The sequence below is a fragment of the Oryzias latipes genome, chromosome 2 (assembly GCF_002234675.1).
Source record: "Oryzias latipes chromosome 2, ASM223467v1".
NCBI lineage: Eukaryota > Metazoa > Chordata > Actinopteri > Beloniformes > Adrianichthyidae > Oryzias > Oryzias latipes.
In genome coordinates, this window is record NC_019860.2 from 8,432,909 (window position 1) to 8,448,680 (window position 15,772).

Sequence of the window (15,772 nt, forward strand, 5' to 3'; positions counted from 1 at the left end):
AGCTGTCAAGGTTTGGAACAGAAGACAACAACAGTAGAAAGTGGAATTCTCATGTTCTGCTCGTTCCTTTGTTTTCCTCAGTGTTTCACAGCCGACCAATCAGAGTGGAGCAGGAAGGATGTCTGATAGAGTCTGATGAGGAAATCTTCCTGATTGGAGCTTCTGTGGATGAAAGAAAGAGAAAGAGACTGCAGACGTGGAAAAAAAAAAAACACAGGACACTAATGTGAATGTGTGACAAAAACCTTCACGTGTTATAGCAACAGTTATCATGTTTGTGAGGATCTTCGGAAGAACAGCCCAGTTCACATGATTTTTATTTTTTCAACAACAGCTTTCATTCCGGGAAATGATCTGTCTCCTTTGATCTGTTCAACAAACAAACAAAGTCGATTTTCTTGAAGTTGGAAAAAGCAACCCGCCGTCTCCTGACTTCAGAGCTGCTCCTCTTTCGTCCCCGTCGTTCCTTAAAACCAGTCTCTTATCAGCACGTCTCCAGATACACTTGTGTCTAATGGCAGCATGAGCTGCTGCCTTCAGGGGCCAAATAATAACACAATAATAACAGTTCACCCTGTTACACTTGTCTTGTATGAAGCGTAAGTTTTACCCATGGCTTTGTAAAGCATCCATGCCCCTTCCAGTTGGCTCATTTTGGGGTACACCTCACACTGAATGCCTGTGACCGCCGAGTGCCGGTAGTAAAATTTTAATCAAAGATTTGTTTTTCCTTACCTCCACCTGAATCCACTTTTTGAAGTTTGATGTGAGGAAACATACCTGCTTATGGCCAGCATCCTCAGGAATAGTGACAGTTCTTTTTCCCAACCCAGCCTGTAAAAGCATGAGCTCCTCTGTGGGTTTACGAGTTTTTTCCGAGGCACTTGGCCAAAAGCAGAACTGGACAGATGTAGTTTTGCTGCAGAGCCTTTTATTGGTCATACGTAACTGTTTCAGTAGTCCTTTGTTTGAATAATCAGGGGAAACATCTAGAAAAATCAGTGTATAGTTCCAGTGTTAAGTCCTCAGTTTTGATGCTCCTGCAGCTCTCCTCGTTATCCAACGATTCAATAAAAATCCACAGTCAAAAGTAAAAGAGAAAAATCTTTAATTCCTTTTCTTCAGGTTGAAAGGTGAACAATAATCCACAGTGAACTTAGGGAAAACTGAATAAGCATAAAGAAAATCTGCAAATTAACGAGAAGAACTTAGCGAGGTCAAAAAACTGTTTGACTCCATTCCAAAATTGAGACCGACGTGCATCTGCTGCGTGACCACCAGTGAACTACAGAGTGAAACCCCGGCTCCCCCTACTGGCTGTAAACTGAATAACACACTGAATGCAAAATGGTCATCTCTGGCATTAAGGCGTCTACATTACCGGCCCCTAATTGTTATCAAACCCTTTGAAACAATTACTTAATGTACTAATAAACTTAAGCACTTCTTACAAACAAATAAACATGCATCTAGCACCTATTTAAATATTGACATTCTCATTAGTGCTCATGCTTACTCATCAGACTCCACAAGAAGACACAACTTAGTAATTGGTCGACAAAGTTTGTTGGTCTTAGTCTTCACTTTTACTTGTCGAACAAAACCTTGTCTATCAGGAAGGGTTTGCACGACTCTTCCAAGCGGCCAGGATTTTCTGGGTGAGGTATCATCTACGATGAGAACCACATCGCCCACATGGTGAATGTGTCTCAGTTTTGAGATGTGTGACCCTTTTGGCAGGATGGCTTGATGCTTTGAGTCATATGGCATTGCAGAATGCCTTAACCTTCCTCCAACCTTTAGTACATCATCTTGCAGAATTGGGTCCAACTTGAAGAGAGGGTTACTTTTCTTCAAAACTGTGCCATTCCTTAATGCTGATACATCATCTTTGAATGTTTGTCTTTGACAGTATTTCACGATCTCTGTCTCTGCTCTTGTCAGATCATCACAAGTCAAACGAGTTCCATTGCAAACATTCTTACGGAGGTTGGTTGTCTTCAATTCAGTTGAAGCACTTTAATCCTTCTTTGTTTTTATTTCTTTTAGTAAGTCTTTCAACTTTAGGAACCAGGCCACTGCACGCTTTAGTTTTGTCCAAGATGAGTAATAGGTCATCAGTTTGTCCGTGGCTGTTTCAAGCTCTTCAACCTGAATAGTATGTGTTTGAACTGCTCTCTTGACCTCTGGATCAGTGTGATACAACACTTCCGGAGCAGGATTGTGGGCCACTGTGACTGATCATGGCGTATGAAGTCTGGTCCTGTCAGCCAATCTTGATGTTTCAGAAAAGCATCCACTGTCCTCTAGACACGCAATCAGCAGGATTCAGAGTTCCGGGCACGTATCTCCACTGAGAAGGTTTTGAGTGATCCAAGATTCTTGAAATCCGGTTGGCGACAAATGTCTTAAATCTTGCACTTTCGCTGCTCAGGTACTTTAGCACTGAGGTGCTTTCTGTCCAAAACACTGAGTCACTGAGTTCCAAATCCAACTCTCTTCTTAAAAGCATATCCATTTTCACTGCAACTGTGGCTGCAATCAACTCCATTCTTGGGATGGTTTGTGATTTTAAAGGAGCGACTCTTGCCTTTGCCAGAATCAGAGTAGACTGAGCCTCTTTGGTTTCACTATGAAGTGTAAGATAACTCACTGTTCCATAAGCATCCTCGCTGGCGTCTGAAAAATGATGAAGTTGTGCGAAGATTGGGTTTTTGAGTGGCTTTGATTTAACACATCTGTTTACTCCAAAGGAGTCGAGAGCCTTCAGACTGGAGATCCAGTTCATCCAATCCTTTAGAATGTTCTCAGTCAACTCTGTCAACTCTTCGTCCCAACCACATTAATTTCGACATAAACCTTGCAGGATGAGTTTTGCTGGCAGGATGACAGGAGCCAAAAACCCCAGCGGATCATAAATTGAACTCACGAGTGAGAGCAATCCTCTTCTGGTGTGTTGTCGTTTTTTCAGATTAATCTTGAACTTAAACTGATCAGTCTCAGTGCACCATTGTTTTCCTAATGCTCTTTCCACCGGTAGGTTGTCTTTATTTAGATCCAAATCTTGATATCCTTGTGCTCTCTCTTCAGCAGAGATTGCATTAAGGACTGTGCGACTGTTGCTTGACCATTTTGTCAGCCGAAATCCTCCCTTCTTCAACATGTTTCGTAAGTCTTTACATAGATTTAAAACTGTGTCTTCATCAGTGGTTGACTTGAGGCAATCGTCAACGTAGAAGTTGTTCTTCACTGTGTTTGAGCCTTCTTGGGTAAACTCATTCTCAAAATCAGTAGCACATTGTCGAAGAGTGAAATTTACAACACTTGGAGAGGATGTTGCTCCAAAAATGTGGACAAGCATTTTGTGATCACAGAGCTCTTGACTGTATTCTCCATCGGGCCACCAGACAAATCTAAGAAGATCTTTAGTTACAGGGATAGTTTTTTGTGAAAAAACCTCTGGCAAACTGATGAAATTGTCTCCCTGTAAGTTGCTTATTTCCAGTCCAGTCATGACTCGAGTATTTACAAGAGATTCGTTGCCCATGGTTCGCAACAGAATGCTAGTTTTGAGTCCAGTCAGGTTAAGCTGATTGATCAGAGATTCCGTTGCAAATGTAGCTGAGCTTCCTGGATCCAAAAATGCGTATGTTTTTATGATATGGGTTCCCTTCTGAGCCTTGACAAGAACTGGAACGATTGACAGCACACAGTCATCCCTTCCGACCCCGGTAACCTCCATCTTTTCTGTCATTTGCACCAAAGCACTTGATACTGTTTGCTGTTCACTGCTGTCCTTTTTTCCTTCTTCATTGGAGTCTCTTTGAACTTTATGGAGCAGTGTGGGGTATAGCTTATCACACATTTGGCACTGAAGTTTGACTTTGCAGTTGGTGCTCATGTGTCCATGCCTCAGACAGGCGAAGCACAACCCTTTGCTTTTCAGGAAGCCTATCTTGTCTTTGTGCAATTTATTCTGCAGCCTTTCACAGATTTCCAGGTTATGCTGTCCACCTTTGCAATACAGACATGGTTTGCTGTATGCATCTACTGTTGTTCCCTTTGATACAGAACTGTTTTTAACACCTTGTGCCACAATGGTAGTGGTGAAAACCTTCTTTGGTTTTGGTGCTGGTGCAATTTCTCTGGGACTTGAAGTGTCTTTGATATTTCCATAGAGCGGGTGCAGCAAATATTTAGCCTGCTTGTTGACAAATTCTACAAAGTCTTTAAACTTAACCCTTTACCTGCTTCTTTTGAAGATCACAAGCCGTCTTTCTCCAGATTTCTTTGGCTTTAAAGGGAAGTTTATTTACCAGGGATTTGATTGTAGCTGTGTTGTCCAGATCTTCCATGTAGCTGCTATCTGTCATTGCATTGAGACAGCTGGTGAGAAATAATGCAAATGACTGCAGAGCAGAACCATCTTCTGATTTGATTGGCTGCCATTCCAAAGCTCTTTTTACATAAGCTTCTGCAATAGTGTAGTCTTCGCCAAAAAACTCTTGTAACATCTGTTTAGCTTTCATGTAGCCTGCTGACGGTTCCATGTGGATGCAGCTTTTAACCAACTCGTGCGGCTGGTTTTCTGTGTATTGTAGCAAAAACTGTAGGCGATCACAGTCATCACTAGATCGACTTTCCACTGCGTGTTCAATGCATCGAATGAAGGATTTGTATTCAAGTGGGTCGCCCTTGAAAACTGGGATTCTGAAGTCTGGAAGTAGTGATGCTTTGTGGTTCTTCACGAGGTATTCTGTTACATTAGCTTGATGAGAAATAGCTTTGCACAGACTATCAAGCACCAGTTTGTTATCACTTGGATCTGGTTCTGATGAAGCTGGTACAGATCTGGATGAAACATCGACTTTAATGTCAGGTGCAGGTTTAACTCTCTGACCTTCATCTCGAGAATCAGCATTCACTTTGACTTTGCAATCTTTTTTTTTTTTTAAACTTGTCCTGTCCAACAGCTAGGCAGGCAGATGAGAGCTGAGGGCCTCTTGTGTTGGACATATTTTACTTTAACAAGAGGGTTTATTAATCTTCAGACAAACCAAAGGTATGTCTGAATAAACCCCTTTTGTAATTGAGGCCAAACTTTATTAATTTCAATCATGTTTGAAAATCTTTGGTGTTGGACCGGACGGAAAAGGAAAGGAGGGAAGAAGAGAGGGATGTTAGAGAGGGGGGGGGGGGTGAGTGTGATAGTAAGAGGGGGGGTAAGACCATGAGGCAGCATAGAGCAGACAGGTTTACTGGTTGTTTATCATTACGGTACAGTTCAAATGTAGTACAAAAAGGGCGGGACCTGTCTACACACACACTGAAATGTTATCAACATACCTGCTAGCTGCAAAAATGTTCACATGTCAACATGTACACAAAACAGATAGTGTTCACGAACGCATACCTATGCCTTTAAACCAACTAGTGTGAAATCTTTCATTCATTCAATCATGCAAACTATTAGTGCAAAGGTGAGCTAACACCTGTGCTCAGGTGAGTGTTTATGTTCTTCTAAAATGGATGGTGGAATGTGAAAAGGAGGAGGAGCGCCCAGCCACCCCCACACCCAGACCCCCGCCGCAGCAGCAGCGGCAGCCGGAATCCCCCCAACGGCACACGGGAACAGGCGGGGAACAACCGCCCCCCGGGCGACCAAGCCCGCCACCCAGGCCAGGGCCAGCAGGACCGCCGCGAGGCCCCCAGAGCCAGAGAGCAGGGAGGCGCGGAGGGAAAGAGAGCGCCGCCCCAGCCCAACCAGGAAAGCAGCCCCCCGCCGCGCCAGGAGAGCCCAGCGCAGGGCCCCTTTGACTTTGCAATCTTTCCTCTCAACTTTACTCCTGCTTGCCTCTGAAAATGTTCGTTCAAATTTCTGTAACACTTCTGTAACCATTTTTGCATCTGATTCAGCGAGAGCAGCCTGTATAGCATGTAACTCTTTTCTAGCCTTTAGCTCAGCTTCCTTCCTTTTTTCTTGAGCCTCATATTCTGCTTCTCTTATTTTTCTTTGTGCGTGCCACTCTGCTTCTTCTTTCTCTATTGCTAGTTTTTCCATCAAAGCAGCAGCCTTTGCCTTTAGTGATGCTTGCTCTATAGCAGCTTGCAGTCTTACAGAAGAAGATGAAGACAATGAAGTTCCACTCTCTGAAGGTGACTTGTGGCGATGCTTACTGCTCCTCTTTGAGGATGTAGATCTGCTATCTGAAGGTTTTATCTCCGTATTGCATTCTTCAGCCATTTGTGAGCGTTTTGTCACCTCTTTCATCCATTCTTCACATTTCCAAAAGAACTGGTTAAATGTTTGGTTTTTAGGTTCAAACCAACTTCTTTGATCTATTAAATAATCCTCTTGATCCATATGCCTTTGCAAATCCTCATTTAAATCAACAAACTCTTGGTGCAAGTTATGAAAATCAATGCACAACTTGTGGTTTACAATGTCCAGATTTGCATCATCTTCCATTAATAGATCGATTTCTTTTGTCATGCTTGTTAATTTTGCAAGTTTACTCCTGCGTGCTTGAACTTTTCTAGATATATAATCTTCCACAGCCTTTTCAGTCATTTTTATAGTCCGTCTTTCAGTGTTTTGTTCCTCCATATTAGGAAAACATGAAAGACGTTTGACTCTTTGATCCTTGATTTACGATTCAGAGAAACGGTAGCAGTTACTTACTTCCAGCGATTTTCTGCTCCTTTTCTTGTCCAAGGTCAGTCTGGCAATAAAGAGTCAAGTTTTTTGACTAAAATGTATAGTTCCAGTGTTAAGTCCTCAGTTTTGACGCTCCTGCAGCTCTCCTCGTTATCCGACGATCCAATAAAAATCCACAGTCCAAAAGTAAAAGAGAAAAATGTTGAATTCCTTTTCTTCAGGTTGAAAGGTGAACAATAATCCACAGTGAACTTAAGGGAAAACTGAATAAACATAAAGAAAATCTGCAAATTAACGAGAAGAACTTAGCGAGGTCTGAAGGAATTTATATTTTTTGGTAAATTCATTAGGTGTTTGCAGTCTTAAATTTTATTACAGTGAAGATAAGTCATTTCCTGAAGTGTGTGCTTTTACATCCTTAAAACCTCGAAGCTTCTTTAAGTTGTGAGAGGTTTCAGGAATGCAGCTCCAACCTCCAACCCCCTTCAGGAGAAAACAGTCTTTGATCTTCTAAGACCATCTGGAAGCCTTAACTGTAGATCTGACATGGACCAGAATTAAATTGTCTCCAGGATTCAATTCAATTCATGGGAACCCCCTGAAGGTGTCAACTCACATGAGAAGGACAAAGAGTTGGGACTGATTGCCTGCGGAGAAGGATCCGGGCGACGGTGCTGGACCCCCATGGGGACACCGTTGGTGGTCGGACAGTGGTCCGTCTTTGAAATAACCCCCCTGGACGTTTGAAGCAGGAAGCCAGAGACCAGATGCTGTGATGGACGGAAGGAAGTAGGCGGGCTTCTCTGTCAGCCAATCTCCAGCGACCACAGGCGGAGATTCGGCGGCTATCTTGCTCCCGGGGGAGGATGTTCTGACCACATGCTTAAAAGTCTGAACTCAAGGAACTTTCCTGTGTCTCCAGACAAACTGCATGTGAATTCGGAATGTAACCTCTTGCGTATTGCAGGCCTTGATTTTGGACACCCAGATCGATCTGTTTTTACTATGTTTTTAGAAATATTGTTAGGGAATAAATTTGTTAATCTTTAATCCGGACGAATCCCGTGGTTTTCTCCTTCTCGACTTTATTGAACATGCAACAAGGAAAGTAATCTCAAGGCGAAAGATTATATTTTCCAACATTTATGGTGACCCCGACGTGATAAGGTAGGGAAGAAACGCGGAATCGCAACGCGAGTAAGAGGACCGATAGTGGTTTATTATGAGATATCTGAGACTTTCGGCGAAAAGTCGGTGACGCTCCCCCACGTGCTTGACTTCCCTCGAGGCCTCACAAACAAAAGGTAAAGCAGGAACCTGTTCGTAAATTCTGCATATTGTTTACGTTATTCTTTTAGTGAATAACTCAAATTGTGGGGAAGTGAAGTATGTGGACGGCATAGCGCACCTGTATAAGTTTTGTGGTTCACCCTCCTGAAACAGCAAATTGGGCTAAGGAAATTCATGAAAATTAGAGCTGAGTAAATTGTGCAGGTTTTGTGTCTGTTTAGCCTGTCAAAATTGAATAAACACCAAATTAGGAGCGTGTGATATTTGGATTACGTTAAAATTAAGTAGGTTTTGCGTCTGTTTGAGCCTGTACGAAATCCCGTACGAAAACAACAGTGTTACTATAGGAACTAATTTTGCGCGTTTTAGGATTTTCGGAAAAACCAGGAAGGCGGCGAACCTTCACAAATTATTTTTAATGCGTAGAGAAACCACAAAGAGATTCACAATAAAAATGATAGGTGCACTAGACAGAAAATATGAGGAAACCGGTGAATTTTGTTTTGACGACAGACAACATGACGCTAATGACTTGACTTGACAACAGCGGTGAAAATGGCTTGAATGAGGATGAATGGAATGAAATGTATGCGATTTTGGAAAGAATGGAATGAAAGAGTGTTTGAAATTTGTGCATTTTAACTGTATTTTCCACATTTCCCTGTGTATTGTCTGCTCTACGGACGCAGCCATCTTGTTCATCGTGTTTACATCGAACGGACCAATGACGGGACGTTTTACTTGTTTTCGAATGTGTAGACGACTGTGATTGGTTTTGTCTGTACCACGTGGCAAGCGTGACGGAGGCCTAGCCAAAATGGTGTTGGCTGTGATTGGCTTTGTTAGTACCATGTGGTCGGCGAGACGCGTCCCTGACGACCAAGTATGACGGAACGTGCTGAACTTTTTCACGATGAAAATTTGAAGAGTTTGGGATGTAATTTGCGGTACAATCATCGCGGGGATTGTCTTATTGGGCTTAATCATGACCTCGGTTGTAAAACAGCGTTGAAAAACAACTTTCAGTGGGTTTTCGGTTCGCCGAAAAAGGTTTTTATGTTGCACAGCGCCTCCGACGGGAGCCTCTGCCGCAACGGCGAGATCAGCGTGCATGGTTGCAGGGTCTAATACATTTGGGGTAAAATAATTTTGTAATTATTTCGGTTTTCTTGTGAATACATGTCTCTAATTTGTTTGTATGTCCTAATAACCGCGATTAAGTTCAGTTTTGTTCGAAGAAGTATTATTGACATTTTTAATTTGTTTAAGTTCGTTTTTCTGTTTGTTTTGATCTTGTGCACTGCTGGTTGAATGAGAAGCGAATGAGTGGCGGTTTTGTTTGTTTGAATCGTAATCAATAGTATTTGAAAATTGTTTTCAGAATGGGGAAAAGGATGAGGTAAAGAAAAAGGGAAACATGGTTGAGGATTTGGAAGGATGTGGCAATGTAGAGACAAGACATGTAAGGTGAAAAGCAGGAGAAATTAAAAGGCATTGTAGGTGAAATAGAGGGTCTGTGGACATGGGAAGGTGTGGTATGAAAGTGCAGGGTCTGGTAGAACAGGAGAAGAGGGAACATGAATGTTAAAACGCTAGTTATGAACGATTCATTTCAGTGAAATTGTTTATTTTTGTTTGTGTAAGGTACCTAATTTGTTGTGTTATGTCTTTTGCAAAACGGTTAAAAGTTCTAGTTTTGTATTGATTGTCTGTGTTTTAGAGTGAGAATTGTGTTTTTGGTTAAATAAGGAAAAGTTTAAATTGTGGGATTTTGTTGCTTTTAGTACTTCTCCAAATTCTTTTTGTAGGGCAACAACAGTCCTTAATGGTAAGTCAAAACAATTTGTCTTTATTTTGTTGATTAAGAGTGAATGATTAGCGGCCAGAATGCATGTAAGACAATATATTTTTCAAAGATTTTACTCCAGGTCCATCATTTCGGACAAAGACAATTTTAGGGATTTTTCCCTTTGCTGGTTTTCATTACTGATCAACTGACGGTGTTGGAGACGGTGAAGACTGAACATGACTAATACATTTCTAAATCTCTTTCCAAGCAGAAGAGCAGCTCCCCCCCCCCCCGAGATCTCATAAAACTTTAGGCAGAAAACCCCCCTCTGTTTTGTGGGTGAGTGACAAAAGACGCAGAAGTTTACCATCCTCCGCAGCTCTCTACCTTCACAGGAGGGAGCCGAGTCAGCAGTGACTGACCCCCAGAGCACATTTGAAGAAACAGGACAGGAGAGAGGGGGAGGTTGAGCAACTGAAGAAAAACAATTCTTTACCCTGCTGAAATGATTCACACAGGATAAAAGGTGTTTTAAAAAAGAAAAGGAAACTAACATGAATTTTGACTTTTGATGCCCTCAAAGACAGCAGTAATGACGTGTCATGCTCAGCCATTCGGAGGCCAAAACAGGAGGACGGGTGGAAAAATCCTGGGGGAAGCAGGCCACCCAGGGGACCCCAGCAGCAGTTGGAAATGGCATCTATGGCGCTCTGAACCCTGACAGCCCACAACAAGGTGCCCAACAGCAGAATGTACAGACCAAGAGGCAGAGGGTCTGGAGGAAAAATGAACAGTACCCATGACCACTCCAAGCCCTCCTCCACCGTGGCGAGGACCACAGGGCAAGTCGGACAACACCACTTGATGCAGGAGCCATTGTCTTTTTCAAGCTCAAAGGTAACCACTGATGAGTCTACTGGACACTCTACCTGCTCTGACAAATGAACAAATGACTCCTCAAAACCGGCAAAAGACCATCCGACTGACTTTTGACCAGATGGTGGAACATTCATGCGTGCATTCACCAAACACGCCTGTGAATCTGTTGGGATGGGACAGTCTTGTCAAAACAGGAGACAGCAGACTGGATGCCATGCCGGACACCACAGCCGACCCCCACTGCAGACATGTAAAGGGCCCTGAAACGCCAGGTGGTTTCGTTAATTTCAGGTTTGAAGCCTGAACTCCTGTGTTTGAAGCCTCCGAATGGTCTGACCTGTACACTCCATTATGACAGAGAGCATGATTAACAGTAAGAAGTATTTCAGCAGGTAGAAGACCACACGTGGCATTTGAACTACACTGACATATATTAACCCTGAGGGCGAGCGGCTTATTGTGCATTCATACACTCACAAATGCAATGATACTAGCTGTCAGACACAGCTGTATCTCACATAGGATTAGACTAAGCAGGACATTAACAACACATTGGTTAAATTGTGTTTTTTCAGGTGTTCACTTTCCTCCCTCAATAAAAATGTACAGGTTAATTTTGCCGTTCAACAACTGAGCAGAGAGGAGACGGCTCATGAAGATGCAGAGGTGATGTTAAAAACGCTCTCTGATGCTTCATGGTCCACAGGTTAAGTTGATGTTGGTTCATTCTTCATCGTCCCCCCGGTGGTGATTCAGGTAACTGCAGGAGCACAGATTTTTAGATCTCAGTGCAGCTGATTGAAAGATGCAGATGAAGGAAACTCAGTCTGGGCTGTAGAACTATAGTGTCATTGAATATTCGTATTCTTCATAGTTTACTTTAGGAAAGCGGTTTTAAAAGCTGATGGATCGTATGGCATATAATTTAAGCTAATGCTAATTTAAGTTGATGACGTCACCATTATTATAAAACCTATCCGTCCCTGATCCATATTGCATGCTGTCACCTTTCACCCCACAAGGTGTGTTGTTTGTTGCTATTGCTTTAGCACACGTTTTCTTTTAATGGAATCATTACATAAAAATAGCAGACCATTGTTCGCATTATAGTACAGAGGGGTTCATAAAATCCTTCTTGCATTTTTGATCACTGTTTAATGTCTCTCTGACAGAACATTATGCTATAAGAGGTTTGTGTTTTGCTAATACAGGTTGATGACATCTGCCTGCAATTAATGAAAGATCTTCTGTTGCAGTTGTATTATTTCTTCTTGTGACCTTGCCTATTACAGGAGCGTGGACAGGACGCCTGTTCACCTTATCGATGCACCAAACAGTTTATTGTTTTTATGTTCTTGCTTTACATTTAATTCGTTTTATGTGTTTGTCCTGGAGCTTAGCCCCAGGCCAAGAGAGGGAGGTAGACAAAAGAGGTCTTAATGATTAAAAGGACATTATTTTATTATCGTTTAAATGTATTTGTCTAGAAAGAATGTTTAAATAGTAACACACAGATTGACCATTTTTAAAATTTTAAAGCTTTGTGTGTCTGTTCATCTGATTTTCTCTCATCCACAGCAAGGATGAGTAGGTTCTACGACTGGGTCATTAGACAACAGCCCATAATAAACTTTTTTCTTTTTCTTGAATTTGTATTTTCCTCACTTGTGTTCTTCATAAAACAGCACGAGGGGAAGCAGACCTTTGAGAAGAGAAATGTGGTGGACCTTTTCCATCATATTTTCTCTTACTGCGCATGCGTAAATTGATTCTTGTCTCATTGTCTTTTGTGTTTTATTGTTTTTTATTTTCTAAAAAAATTCCTGACCCTAACACTAACAAAAACTTAGACCCACAGCAGAATCATCTTGGCAGAACAGTACCACAGCAGTGGACACCCCAAGTCCTTTTGCAGCCGTTCTGTTGTATCAGATGTGTCACATCTCTAATAACAGGCTTATTGAGAAGTCCATAGGAGGCCAGGTCCAAGCTTGCCAGAGCTTGTGGGACATGCAGAAGGAGGACGCGAGTGTTCGAGGCCCGGAATGACCTTTTTTTAGACTTTGTTGCATTTTATAAAATTGCTTACTGTTATGTTTGACAATTTTCTTTTCTCTTTTCATCGTCTGTGTGATTTTTTTCTGCTTTAACATTTCTCATTCCCCCCCTTAATTCCAGGTGTTCCTTTTCCTTACAGGAAGTGCTATTTTATTGTCTTTATCTTTTACTTTTTAGAATAATTTGAATTTGTATTCGTGCGTTTTCTTTATTTACTATTTTATGTCTTGTTCTTTGTAAACGCCAATGTGCCAAAGATCCAATGAAGCATGAGTATCCTTAGGGACGGTCGCCGATGAGGCTCGGGGCCTTAGCATGCATTTTTCCTTCCAACTGAATGTTTCTTAAAGATCATTAATGCAAGCTCCACAGGTTTTTCGCTGCTAAACTCATAAATGGATCATCAACACCTTTGAAATGCACATTAATGCACATTGGATCTGTTATATATTGTGAGGGCTCGAGACCACAGCTGTTTTGATTGCATGATGTGATGTGTTTTTATTTTTTGTGTGACCTCACTTCGTGAGGTCAAGAGAGGGAAACTGAAGGAATTTATATTTTTTGGTAATTTCATTAGGGTTGTCAGTCTTAAATTTTTATTACAGTGAGGATAAGTCATTTGCTGAAGTGTGTGCTTTAACATCCTTTCAACTCTGAAGTTGTTTCCTATAGTTGTATATGTGAGAGGTGTCAGGAATGCAGCTACAATCTCAACCCCCCCTTCAGGAGAATACGGTCTTTGATCTTCTGAGGCCATTTGGTTGTAGGTCTGACTTGGATCATAAATCAATCATCTCAATCCCTGGGAACCGCCACAGGCATCTGCTCCCGTGTGAAGAACAAAGCTCTAGGATCGACTTCCTGCGGTGACAGTTCCTGCCACCCATGGGGATTCCGTACCGTGTCTATCTGTGAGGTTCCCCCCCAGAGACCAGATGCTGTGATTCTAAGGATGGGCTGAAGGAAGTAGGCGGGCTCCTCCGTCAGCCAATCTCTAGCGACCAGAGGCGGAGATTCGGCGGCCATCTTGCTCCCGGGGGAGGATGTTCTGACCACATGCTTAAAATTCTGAACTCAAGGAACTTTCCTGTGTCTCCAGACAAGCTGCATGTGAATTCGGAATGTAACCTCTTGCGTATTGCAGGCCTTGGTTTTGGACACCCAGATTGATCTGTTTTATTCTGTTTTATTATCTTTTACTTTTTAGAAATATTGTTAGGGAATAAATTTGTTAAACTTAATCCGGCCGAATCCCGTGGTTTTCTTCTTCTCGACTTTTTTGAACATGCAACAAGGAAAGTAATCTCAAAGCGAAAGATTATATTTTTCCAACACTGCTCCATTGAACATATTTGAGAAATGGTGCTTATGCAAACATTGTAAAGTATGATACATAACACCTTGCTGGGTTATTTAGGGGAGGACACCTTCACAAGTAACTCCTAGTTGCTCCTAGTTGCTAACTAACAAGTTGCTCCTGCTTTAGTGTGATGACATCAACACTAGAAGGGAGTGCATCCTGAAGAGTGTTGCCATCTACCTCAATGAAGATCCTGACTCTTTCATTAAGGAATATTTGGTATGTCTATGGCAGTGTTCCCCGTTAAACCAACAACAAACAGTGAACTCATGGACGTTGTCCATTTTGAGACATTTTAAAATAAGTGGAATTTCCAATTTCACCTCTTTCAGGACCTTAGGGCACTACCTCCATCCTTCTAAAGTGGGCATTCTTCCAGTTTACGTTTCTCTCTTACCTGTATGGCAATTGCATGACTCTTAACACAGGTTGAAATGGACTTTAACATGATTCAAAACATGCAGCAAGAGACATTTTCAATTTTTTTTTTAAACACTGAAGCCCAGATTTGGTCCACTCAACCCATTTGTGAACTGTGTTTACTGTGTTAAGAGCTGTGTTCTTGTTTGATTTGTTCAGTTGTAGAGCAAAAAAGCTGTAAGATTCTTAAGTAGCCAGCCATTCTTCTTTTTTTTCTTTTTTTTTTTTAGGTTTTGACTTTGAGATGGACTGTAAAAGGAAAAAAAAACATTTTGTTTATAATTTTATTACATATGTTTTTAATTTGTTTACATTTCATTAAATATGCTCTGTTTTAGGACCATTTTTGTTTATGCTCTAATAACAAGATGTAAGGCTTTTGTGCCCACAAGGTTTTAAGGCCCAGCAGAAAGCTTTCTTTCTTTGGCTTTATGGACTACTTTTACAGCCCTGTTACATTTTAAATTGCTCGTGTAAAACAGGCAGATAATTTGGTGGAAGATCACCACCCTCAAATTATTCTTTGAGAAAGATGCCACTCTTTTGAATGATAATAGTGTCTTTTGGATATTTTTGATTGTCATGTTAGGAATTTGAGCATTAGAGTTATTAATGATTAAGGTTTGACATTTAGAACCATTTAACCCTTGTGCTATCCTATGGGGTCCAGATGATCCAATCCTTACATTGACGTGTTCTCCCTACAATGACAAAGATGGATAAAGTTGGATGGATAAAGTTGAAGAGGATTTCATGTAATCCATGGACACCAGTGAAGATCACAAATCATTAAAGAAAAAAGGTTCAGTGTCCTGTCATGTTGATCTAGATGACCCAACTCCCAACGTTAAAGTGCCTAGGATAGCACAAGGGTGAAAGACTGCACTGTACAGGTCCTATTTAAGTTTCTGTTGTTTTTTTTTTTGTTTTTTCAATAAAAGGACCTTAGATTTGGCCTGAGTGTGTATGTGTATTATTGGGGGATTAAAAGGGAAAAGATAAATTTAGAAGAAATATTTTTTTTGAGTTGAACAAGTAAAAGTAAGTTTTATTAAGTCAATGAATTTCTGTTTGGATTTTTGTGATAAAATTAAGTTCGACTAACTCAGTTATATTTCATGGAAGAATTTTCTTTGAGTTGGGGCTACTCATATTTATTAGATGGAAATCCTGCCTGACAATCAAATTGAGTTCATCCAATGAGTTATTTTCACTTTTTCAATTTTATTATTTCAGATTCTTCTTTCTGAAATATAATTTATTCTCGGTTTTCAGTATTTATTTGTGGCAAGTACATATACATATGTTTAGTTTA

The 15,772-nt window shown here is 41.2% G+C and overlaps 2 protein-coding genes across 5 annotated transcripts in view; one reads left to right on the top strand and one right to left on the bottom strand.

Moving 5' to 3' along the window:
* Positions 1 to 15,772, bottom strand: part of LOC110013798 (gastrula zinc finger protein XlCGF28.1) — a 989,290-nt gene that overhangs the window by 369,386 nt on the left and 604,132 nt on the right. The gene's annotated exons all lie outside the window — the stretch shown is intronic.
* Positions 1 to 15,772, top strand: part of LOC101169839 (NLR family CARD domain-containing protein 3) — a 1,010,604-nt gene that overhangs the window by 238,091 nt on the left and 756,741 nt on the right. The window lies entirely within an intron of this gene.